The 11634-nt window shown below is 43.9% G+C and overlaps 1 non-coding gene across 1 annotated transcript; it reads left to right on the top strand.

Moving 5' to 3' along the window:
- Positions 1-10876: 10876 nt before the first annotated feature.
- On the top strand, positions 10877-10948 carry Trnap-agg (transfer RNA proline (anticodon AGG)). The gene has a single exon. It is a non-coding gene; the product is annotated as a tRNA-Pro (tRNA).
- The last annotated feature ends 686 nt before the right edge of the window (positions 10949-11634 follow it).

Here is an 11634-nt window from a genome sequence, read left to right as displayed (position 1 = left end):
CTGGGTGTACCTATAGTGGGTAAGATCGGTAGCGGAAGACTGGCGTGTACCCAGCAAATAACTGAGGACCTTCTGTGGAAGGGCTACCCTAAGATTCATACGACGGCGCAGGAAAGGATTTCGTGGCGGGACGCTTCAGACCTATCAGAGGGCATAAGATCTTCCCCCCTCCCCACCACCACCACAACCATCCCCCCCTCAACCCCCAATAGGGTATGATTCCAGCAACAGTTTTTCTTTGTAATTTGTAGTTCTGCTGTATCTTTCTCAGTCAACATTACTTGGCAACTGCAGCACTCGTTGACTCCTTTCTTTTTCTGCTCCGACAGCATAAAAAGAAGTTTACTCTATTTATTACCAGAAACTGTGTGTCACTTCCGCCCTGTGTGGAATGTTGAGTAATCTGTTCAAGGCAATCGTGAGGGTAGGCGTAAAGCATTATTCTGCAACACCGTCTGTCCTTGGCGACTGTATTATATGCATAATTCCTTTTATCCCATGCACGCCAAGTTAACAGTACCGCTAAGCTTTTTCTACTGACGCAGATAGCGCCATTCCGCAAAGACTGCTTTGCCAAGACCCTGTGACACCAAATTTTAAGTTCAAACTTCGCAAAAACATTCAGTTACCACGTAGAGCCATTGTTGTGATTCTCCCTTGAAATAATTTCGCAATTATTATCACACTCGACTCCAGCAAATTTGAGATATTTAGTCACACTAACAAGCACTTAGTTTAAAACAGCTCCGTGCATGCCTAAAGGTGTTTTAAAAGTAGCAAGTAGGAGAGAGTGTCACTGACATGATACAGGATTTGGGGTGCACGTCATTAAAACAAAGGAGTTTTTCGTTGCGGCGGAATCTTCTCACGAAATTTGAATCACCAACTTTCTCCTCTGAATGCGAAAATGTTTTGTTGAACTGACCTACATAGGGAGAAACGATCATTATAATAAAATAAGGGAAACAGAAAACGCACGAAAATATATAGGTGTTCGTTTTTTCCCCGCGCTGCTCGAGATTGGAATAAGAGAATTATTGTGAAGGTGGTTTGATGGACCCTCTCACAGGCACTTTAGTGTGATTTACGGAGTATCCGTGTAGATGTAGATGTAGATGAACCAGTGAGAACTGCTAGTGGTGTGTAGAAATATTTCAGTTTTATTGTGCCTGCAAACATAACATTTTTACATTATATTGCAATGACACATTTTCAATTGTTATCTTAAAGATTTAGATGCTATGGAGACAGTAGAATGTACAGCACGAAAGGTAGTATCTAACTGCAGACATTTTGTTATGATTGAAGAGAGAGGTGCGTGTGGTAGGGCAAAGACATTGCTTGTTGAGCAAGGGGGCGTATTACAGTCAGTGATCGACAGTGCTTGTGAACAGCATTGGTGTGAGCAGACGGCAGGTGGATGGCCGTAGCCGGCCGGAGTGGCCGAGCGGTTCTAGGCGCTACAGTCTGGAACCGCGCGACCGCTGCGGTCGCAGCTTCGAATCCTGCCTCGGGCATGGGTGTGTGTGATGTTCTTAGGTTAGTTAGGTTTAAGTAGTTCTAAGTTCTAGGGGACTGATGACCTCAGATGTTAAGTCCCATAGTGCTGAGAGCCATTTGAACCATTTTTTGGATGGCCGTAAATAAAGTGACAGCATGTTGAAACGACTTTTCCTTAGTCACACGGTTTCACTGGAGGCCCTACGAGAGAGAGAGCAAAAGTGGTAGCCTGCGCACTAAAATTAAGACACCTGCCTCGAAAGGCATTACAAAGAGTGTTTCCTTGAATCTGTCATCTGGGCTGACAATCATGTAGAACCTAGTTTCAAATCATACAAATTAATACAGCGCATTACCCTCAAAATAATCAAAAGGTAAAATTACAAACCTTACAAACGAAAAAAGAATCTCAAACTCAGTGAAAAGGAATTATGCCACACGACTCATAATGCAGGTAATGAAACTGCAAAACGAGCTTCATTAAAGCTCAAACACCAAATTGCCATACACATGAGGCGAATGTTAACTTTCACTAGTAAACCACTGAATTTGAAAGTGCTGCACAGCTTATGGCCTTGGTAATCCACAGAAAGTAAAGGTCTCAGAGGTACACTTTTCGCCAACGCAGGGACAGTCACTAATTTACACCCAAAATTTCCACCAACAAAATTTCTCAGAAAAAAGATTTGTAGACTTAGAGAAGGCTTTTGACAGTGTTGAATGGAATACTCTCTTTCATATTGTAAAGGTGGCAAGGGTAAAATACAGAAACCAGATGGCAGTTATAAGAGTGGAGGGACATGAAAGGGTAGCAGTGGTTGGGAAGGGTGTGAGACAGGGTTGTAGCCTCTCCCCGATGTTATTCAATCTGTATATTGAGCAAGCTGTAAAGGAAACAAAAGACAAATTCAGAGTAGGTATTAAAATCCATGGAGAAGAAATAAAAACTTTGAGGTTCGCCGATGACATTGTAATTCTGTCAGACACAGCAAAGGTCTTGGAAGAGGAGTTGAACGGAATGGACAGTGTCTCGAAAGGAGGCTATAAGATGAACATCAACAAAAGCAAAACGAGGATAATGGAATGTAGTCGAATTAAGTCGGGTGATGCAGAGGGAATTAGATTAGGAAATAGGACACATTTAAAGTAGTAAAGGAGTTTTGCTATTTGGGGAGCAAAAGTAACTGATGATGCTCGAAGTAGAGAGGATATAAAATGTAGTCTGGCAATGGAAAGAAAGGCGTTTCTGGAGAAGAGAAATTTGTTAACATCGAGTATAGATTTAAGTGTCAGGAAGTAGTTTCTGAAAGTATTTGTATGGAATTTAGCCATGTATAGAAGTGAAACATGGACGATAAATAGTTTGGACAAGAGGAGAATAGAAGCTTTCGAAATGTGGTGCTACAGAAGAATGCTGAAGATTAGATGGGTAGATCACATAACTAATGAGGAGGTATTGAATAGAATTGGGGAGAAGAGGAGTTTGTGGTACAACTTGACAAGAAGAAGGGACCGGTTCGTAGGACATGTTCTGAGGCATCAGAGGATCACAAATTTAGTATTGGAGGGCAGTGTGGAGGGTAAAAATCGTAGAGGGAGACCAAGAGAGGAATACACTAAGCAGATTGAGAAGGATGTAGGTTGCAGTAAGTACTGGGAGATGAAGAAGCTTGCACAGGATAGAGTAGCGTGGAGAGCTGCATCACACCAGTCTCAGGACTGAAGACCACAACAACAACAACAACAAAATAAATGCAAAAGTACAACACGGTTGCGGCCAAAATTGATCGCAATAGCTGCGAGGAGTAGCCTTGCGGTCTGAAGCGCCTTGCCACTGTGCGCGCGGCTTCCCCGTCGGAGGTCGAGTCGAGTCCTGTCTCGGGTACAGGTGTGTGTGTGTGTGTGTGTGTGTGTTGTCCTTAGAGTAATTACTCTAAGTTGGATTAAGTAGTGTGTAAGCCTAGGGAGCGATGACCTAAGCAGTTTGGTACCATAGGAACGTACTACAAATTTCCAAAATTTCACTAATCACAATAAACTAAAATGTTCCAGTGACCCATAAGGCACCAACAACAGATGCATTTAGATCAGAGTGCGAGCAATACTGATCGCAACATTTTCCAGCAGCGGTTCTTCCATACGCGAAAATAATAATGGCGAAACTGCAAGCGTCCAGGTCCGCACAGTATGGATAAACAGGGAAGTGCAAATCCACTGAAGGCTGTAGGAGAACACAGTCGATAAAGCAATACGATTTCTGTTGCCCAAAGGAGTAACTGGTCGATCTCGGCACAAACGGAACTAACGGCCAAAAGAAACGCTGCGCGCGAAAATCCACGCTTGATACCGTTCCACTGCGCTCCTCCTGCCCATTCTCATCTCACAACCCACTGCCAGCCTATTTCAAAAACTATGAACCAGCGATCATCTACGAAAACTGTAATCTAAATTCACACCGGCTATCGGCGCGCCACTGAGAGATGACACCGGGAGGAAAGAGATAAAATGAACTGCAGCCGCCACGGCTAACGAGGCTCTAGTGGAGGTGGTTTTCCATTGCCTTCCTCCGACCTGTTACGAAGTGTCAAGTGTGTGTCTATCTCGTGTGGATAGCGGTGAGTACCTTTACAGTTCAGTGTTGGGTTTGTGTCAAGCAGGGTGTTTACGTCAGAGTGTACAAAAGTGTAACAGGACAGAGAGAATGCTCCACTGAACGATTGGAGGTAGGGAACTTCTGGTCGGAGGAGTTGGATTAAAGAGATATAGAAGTAAACTTGTCTACCGCTTTGTCTAGGACTACTGTTACCTGCCGGCCGCTGGTGGCCGAGCGGTTCTGGCGCTACAGTCTGGAACCGCGCGACCGCTACGGTCGCAGGTTCGAATCCTGCCTCGGGCATGGATGTGTGTGTTGTCCTTAAGTTAGTTAGGTTTAAGTAGTTCTACGTTCTAGGGGACTTATGACCTCAGCAGTTGAGTCCCATAGTGCTCAGAGCCATTTTGAACTACTGTTACCCCGCTTACTTACAACTAAGAAACATACAAGTTGACACGTACTGTGCTGTTTATTTACATGTACATTCTTTATTTCGAGCAAGGAAACAGTGAGGACGAGCCTGATTACTAGGAAGTCACGATGCAGATTCTGTTTACTTTACTTGTCTGCAAGGTGGTTCTGTTGTATCGTATTTACATTGTCCCATGACAGAACGCGATACGAATCAACGACAGACCAATTCATTACCCAGTGCTATTCACAGACGTACAGTAAAATACGATAGAACAGTACTGGTACAGTTTCGCAGAACTCACTACATGCACCCTGTGTATGGGAAAATACGTCCAAATGCTCTCGCTGTTGCAAGGCTGTACAGGGAACGATTTCCTAGCAGACATCATCCGTCACGAATGTTTCTTTCCCTCATGATGGCCACTCGCACATCCAATTTTGAAGAGGAGGTGCTGGAAAGTGTTGCAGCTGACCCCACTACAAGTACTCGCCGTATTGCATGTGAAACGGGCGATGCACATAATAAAGTGTGCCGAGTATTCTAAGTACGACAACAACACCAATATCATCCACAACGAGTCCATCCGATTCTTGTGACTGACTTTGCACCGATGGTCGCATTGTGGCTGTGGTTGCTCCAACAATGGGTTGATGGACCATATTTCCTCCAAATCATGCTTTTTACTGACGGGGCCTCGTTTAGTCGTGACAGTATTTCGAACAGCAGGAGTGGCCATGTGTCGAATGAGGAAAACCCTCAAGCTGTAGTATTGACACCATCAGGAACGTTCTGCTGTAAATACTGGGCCGGAATTGTAGGCGTCAATCTCATTGCGCCATACCTTTTACCTGGCCATATGAACGGCCACATGTACAAAGAGTTTCGTGCGAAGAGTTCTGCCTGAGTTGTTGGAGAACGTACACCTGGCTGTTAGCGAGAGGGGATGTGGATACATCATGACGGTGCACCGCCTCACTTCAGTGTGGATGTTCACAGCCATCACAGTGATGTATTTGCTGGTCGCTGGATTTAAAGGGGAGGTCTTATCCACGGCATGCGAGGCCACCTGACCTGAATCTCTTTGACTATTTTGTATGGGGAAATCTAAATTCACTTGTCCATGAGACCTCAATGGATACAGAGTTGCCGCAATTGTAGTTGCCTGTGATATGATTCGAAAAACGCGAGGGATATTCGTCAGGGTAAGTCAGAGTCTTGTTCATCGATGTCATGCTTGCACTGAGGTTCATGGCCGTCAATTTCAACATATTTTGAGATACAGTACAAATGGTACCTTCAATGTGTCAATGATGGTTTTTGCAGTTAACTATAACTAAATTACGCTACTGGACATTAAAATTGCTTCACCACGAAGATGACGTGCTACAGACGCGAAATATAACAGACGGGAAGAAGATGCTGTGATATGCAAATGATTAGCTTTTCAGATCATTCACACAAGGTTGGGGTGGCGGCGACACCTCCAACGTGCTGACATGAGGAAAGTTTCCAGCCGATTTCTCACACACAAACAGCAGTTGACCGGCGTTGCCTGGGGAAACGTTGTTGTGATGCCACATATAAGAAGGAGAAATGCGTACCATCACGTTTCCGACTTTGATAAAGGTCGGATTGTAGCCTATCGCGATTGCGGTTTATCGTACCGCGACATTGCTCCTCGCGTTGGTCGAGATCCAATGACTGTTAGCAGAATATGGAGTCGGTGGGTTCAGGAGGGTAATACGGAACGCCATGCCGGATCTCAACGGCCTCGTATCACTAGCAGCCGAGATGGCAGGCATCTTATCCGCATGGCTGTAACGGATCGTGCAGCCACGTCTCGCTCCCTGAGTCAACAGATGGGGGCGTTTGCAAGACAACAACCATCTGCACGAACAGTTCGACGACGTTTGCAGCAGCATGGACTATCAGCTCGGAGACCATGGTTGCGGTTACCCTTGACGCTGCATCACAGACAGGAGCGCCTGCGATGGTGTGCTCAACGACAAACCTGGCTGCACGAATGGCAAAACGTGATTTTTTCGAATGAATCCAGGTTCTGTTTACACATCATGATGGTCGCATTCGTGTTTGGCGACATCGCGGAGACCGCACATTGGAAGCGTGTATTCGTCATCGCCATAGTGGCGTATCACCCGCCGTGATGGCATGGGGTGCCACTGGTTACACGTCTCGGTCACCGCTTGTTCGCATTGACGGCACTTTGAACAGTGGACGTTACATTTCAGATGTGTTACTACCCGTGACTCTACCCTTCATTCGATCCCTGCGAAACCCTACATTTCAGCGGGATAATGTACGACCGCATGTTGCAGGTCCTCTACGAGCCTTTCTGGATACAGAAAATGTTCGACTGCTGCATTGGCCAGCACATTCTCCAGATCTCTCACCAATTGAAAACGTCTGGTCAATTGTGGCCGGGCAACTGGCTCGCCACAGTACGCTAGTCACTACTCTTGATGAACTGTGGTATCGTGTTGGAGCTGCATGGGCAGCTGTACCTGTACACGCCATCCAAGCTCTGTTTGAATCAATGCCCAGGCGTATCAAGGCCGTTATTACGGCCAGAGGTGGCTGTTCTGGGTACTGATTTCTCAGTATCTATGCACGCAAATTACGTGAAAATGTAATCAGATGTCAGTTCTAGTATAATATATTTGCCCAATGAATACCCGTTTATCATCTGCATTTCTTCTTGGTGTAGCAATTTTAATGGCCAGTAGTGTAAATAAAAAGTACACAGTAATGTTATTTTATCCAAATTATCTCTTTAAGCTAGCTTCTGCGACTCCAGTTTCACTCCCTGAAGTTGTTCAGAGGAGTATCCTCTACTCTCAGAATCAGATCACAAGCTGGCCGCTGATTTTAACGTCTTAATCCAACGGATGGATCACCGTCACCATGGTCACATGACCTAACTTCATGAGATGTTTGGATTTTAATCCGGAACATTGGCGCAAAGGTGATTTTCAGAAATTTTACGTCGTAGTAGATAAACCCCGTGATTATTTCTTGTAACAGCAAGCAAAAAATTTTTCGCGCGTATTTTTCAGCAATCGGCTGAAAAGCAATTGCTTCCCACTAAGCCTTACAGTCCCGTACAAGCGATAACCCAAGTGAAGCTAACTGTAGTAGAAAGAGGGATTTTACTGAAGAATATGTAATTTTAGAGCTTCTAAAAATTTATGCTGTGCACAATGTTCCAACCTTCGTTTTTTACATTCCCGCCTGCCGTAATCGTCGCTACAGTAATGGAAATTCCGCAAATAAGTTAGCTGTAGCGCCACACGTTACTAATACATTAACTCACTCAATTGCTAACTTAACTGTCAGCTCAGCATATCATAGCACAAACAGAGTGAGTAGATCTTATTCCACCCATTATGTGACTTCAGATGAAGGCCTGAAAACACAGTACGGCAAAGGTAAGTGGTACACATATACAGGGTGGTCCATTGATCGTGACCAGGCCAAACATCTCTCGAAATAAGCGTCAAACGGAAAAACTACAAAGAACGAAACTTGTCTAGCTTGAAGGGGGAAACCATATAGCGCTATGGTTGGACCGCTAGATGGCACTGCCATAGGTCAAACGGATATCAACTGCGTTTTTTTAAATAGGAACCCCCCATATTTATTACATATTCGTGTAGTACGTAAAGAAATAGGAATGTTTTAGTTGGACCACTTTTCTCGCTTTGTGATAGATGGTGCTGTTATAGTTACAAGCATGTGGCTCACAATTTCAGACGAACAGTTGGTAAGAGGCAGATTTTTTAAATTAAAATACAGAACGTAGGTACATTTGAACATTTTATTTCGGTTGTTCCAGTGTGATACATGTACCTTTGTGAACTTATCATTTCTGAGAACGCATGCTGTTACACCGTGATTACCTGTGAATGCCACATTAATGCAATAAATGCTCAAAATGATGTCCGTCAACCTCAATGCATTTGGCAATACGTGTAACGACATTCCTCTCAACAGCGAGTAGTCCGCCTTCCGTAACGTTCGCACATGCATTGACAATGCGCTGACGCATGTTGTCAGGCGTTGTCGGTGGACCGCGATAGCAAGTATCCTTCAACTTTCCCCCCGGAAAGAGATCCAGGGACGTCAGATCCGGTGAACGTGCGGGCCATGGTATGGTGCTTCGACGACCAATCCACCTGTCATGAAATATGCTATTCAATACCGCTTCAACCGCACGCGAGCTATGTGCCGGACATTCATCATGTTAGAAGTGCATCGCCATTCTGTTATGCAGTGAAACATCTTGTAGTAACATCGGTAGAACATTACGTAGGAAATCAGCATACATTGCACCATTTAGATTACCATCGATAAAATAGAGGCCAGTTATCCTTCCTCCCATAATGCCGCACCATACATTAATCCGCCAAGATCGCTGATGTTCCACTTGTCGCAGCCATTGTGGATTTTCCGTTGCCCAATAGTGCATATTATGCTGGTTTACGTTACCGCTGTTGGCGAATGACGCTTCGTCGCTAAATAGGACGCGTGCAAAACACCTGTCATCGTCCAGTAAATTCTCTTGTGCCCAGTGGCAGAACTGTAAACGAAAATCAAAGTCGTCGCCATGCAATTTCTGGTGCATAGAAATATGGTACGGGTGCAATCGATGTTGTTGTAGCATTCTCAACACCGACGTTTTTGAGATTCCCGATTCTCGCGTAATTTGTCTGCTACTGATGTGCGGGTTAGCCGCGACAGCAGCTAAAACACCTATTTGGGCATCATTTGTTGCAGGTCGTGGTTGACGTTTCACATGTGGCTGAACACTTCCTGTTTCCTTACGTGACGTAACTATCCGACGAACGGTCCGGACACTTGGATGATGTCGTCCAGGATTCCGAGCAGCATACATAGCACACGTCCGTTGGGCATTTTGATCACAATAGCCATACATAAATACGCTATCGACCTTTTCCGCAATTGGTAAACGGACCATTTTAACACGGGTAATGTATCACGAAGCAAATACGTCCGTACTGGCGGAATGTTACATGATACCACGTACTTATACGTTTGACTATTACAGCGCCATCTATCACAAAGCGAAAAAAGTGGTGCAACTAAAACATTCATATTTCTTTACGTACTACATTCATATGTAATAAAATATGTGGGTTCCTATTTTTAAAAAACCAGTTGATATCCGTCTGACCTATGGCAGCGCCATCTGGTTTCCTCCTTCAGGCTAGGCGAGTTTCGTTCTATGTATTTTTTCCGTTTGATGCTTATTCCGTGAGATATTTAGCCCGGTCTCTATGAATGGACCACCCTGTACATAGCAGGGATGACCTCGGAAGGCTACAGAAAAATAATATGTTAGGTACAAATTGGAAGGAGCATAATGGGTCACGGATCAACCATGATGTTGAAGGTTACTATCGAAGGTCATTCGAAGGAGAGTCTTGTTTCATGGAAACGCCTATTTGTGACGTCTGAGCGAGATTAGAGCTTGAAGTTTTAATTAACATGTTTATTGGCAAAAATTTACACCACGACATACAATTTTTCTTGTGGTAGTGCAAGGCAGAACAAACACAAATGAAACATAAATAATTGATTGAGAGTGTGTCCGTGCCTCTCATTTCTCGGAATGCCTCTTCGAGTTTGTATCTAACACTGTATTTTACTGACTCTCTCCTCCCTTCTGTTGAGTAAATCACTACTAGAACTAAAAACATTTGCTTATTTGACGTTCATCGAACCTTGTCATGACCTTGAATGATGTATCATTTTAAACGTAAAATTTGGCAGTATACTTAAACCTTAAATCGAATATGAGGGTTCCCATTAAAAGAAAATCACTTTAATGTCCCAATGGTTTTCAAAATCACGCTCAAGGTCACAGCAATTAGTAACAGTGCCACCTACAACTTTTATATAGAACATTTTGCTGTATCTCATATCCATCCCCAGTTTTTCCCCGTTATAGATTAAAAAGGTGCACCATATGTATATAAATACACACAAAGACGGCTCACGTTGTCAGCTGGAGCCATCGGTACCAGATAACAGGCGCGAAGCCCAGCCGCTAAGGACTACAGATGCTGAGTATATAGATTCATCTCAGCTTATATTTCTGCAGTCACCGTTTATTTATATAAACAGCTCTTATTGCGCTATCATTGCCACTCGTATCACACGCGACCATCTGCTGATTTCGTGTAAAGGCGTGCGATCAACTTCAGCACATAGGTTCAACCGTAACGAGGCGACTTTCGATACGTACGAGAGCAACAGCCTTGGAACCTGTTGCTGGCACGAACTTTCTCTACCGCTTCAATTTCACCAGAGCACGACTGTGGCATGCCGGCTCGTTGGTCTAGGGGTATGATTCTCGCTTAGGGTGCGAGAGGTCCCGGGTTCAAATCCCGGACGAGCCCTGCCTTTCACTCTCTTTTCTAAAATAATTGCTTTGGAGTATCCTCTGAACACTGTGTTGGTAATGCCTCATTACATTCTTTCATAAACCTTCGCTTTCTTAGTCAGAACTGTCATAAAATGTCGTTAATTTTAGGCGCCTCCGTTTCCTTACTGTTTACAAGGCTTTTGCAGTTTTGTTCCAGAGCCTGATACCCAATATAGCCCACAGTTACCATCAGGAGAACTATCTCTTCTGGCTATTGCTGGGCACTACCTTTAATTCCATGTGTCAATTTAAGGATTAGATATCAAATGTACACAATGCTCCAGTTCAGTTAGCTGTTAAATGACACAGCGTCATTCAGTCACTCAAAAATGTTAATAAAACAATATTTATTGAATAATGAATTTAGAAGGATAACAAAGAAGTGACTCATAAATATTCAGTCAAATGAGACCAAAAATTTGTTCCATTCATAAAGTACTGTTTATTTCGCTGCTTCATTCACCTTCCAGATTCTCTTACCTCGCTGATTACCAAAGAAATGCTTTAAACAGTTATCAAGTAACTTGAAACAACACTGCAGAATTTTACTTCGTTTGAATTTACTGTATCTCCAGCCCGTTTATGTTGGATATATTTTAGTCCTTCGTCTAACAGTGTTTCTTCATCCATTGTAAACCTAATGTTCGTAATCCTTTTTTT

This window comes from Schistocerca serialis, chromosome 4 (assembly GCF_023864345.2).
Source record: "Schistocerca serialis cubense isolate TAMUIC-IGC-003099 chromosome 4, iqSchSeri2.2, whole genome shotgun sequence".
NCBI lineage: Eukaryota > Metazoa > Arthropoda > Insecta > Orthoptera > Acrididae > Schistocerca > Schistocerca serialis.
The sequence above is the reverse complement of the archived record's forward strand: the minus strand, read 5'-3'. Positions and strand labels throughout refer to the sequence as shown.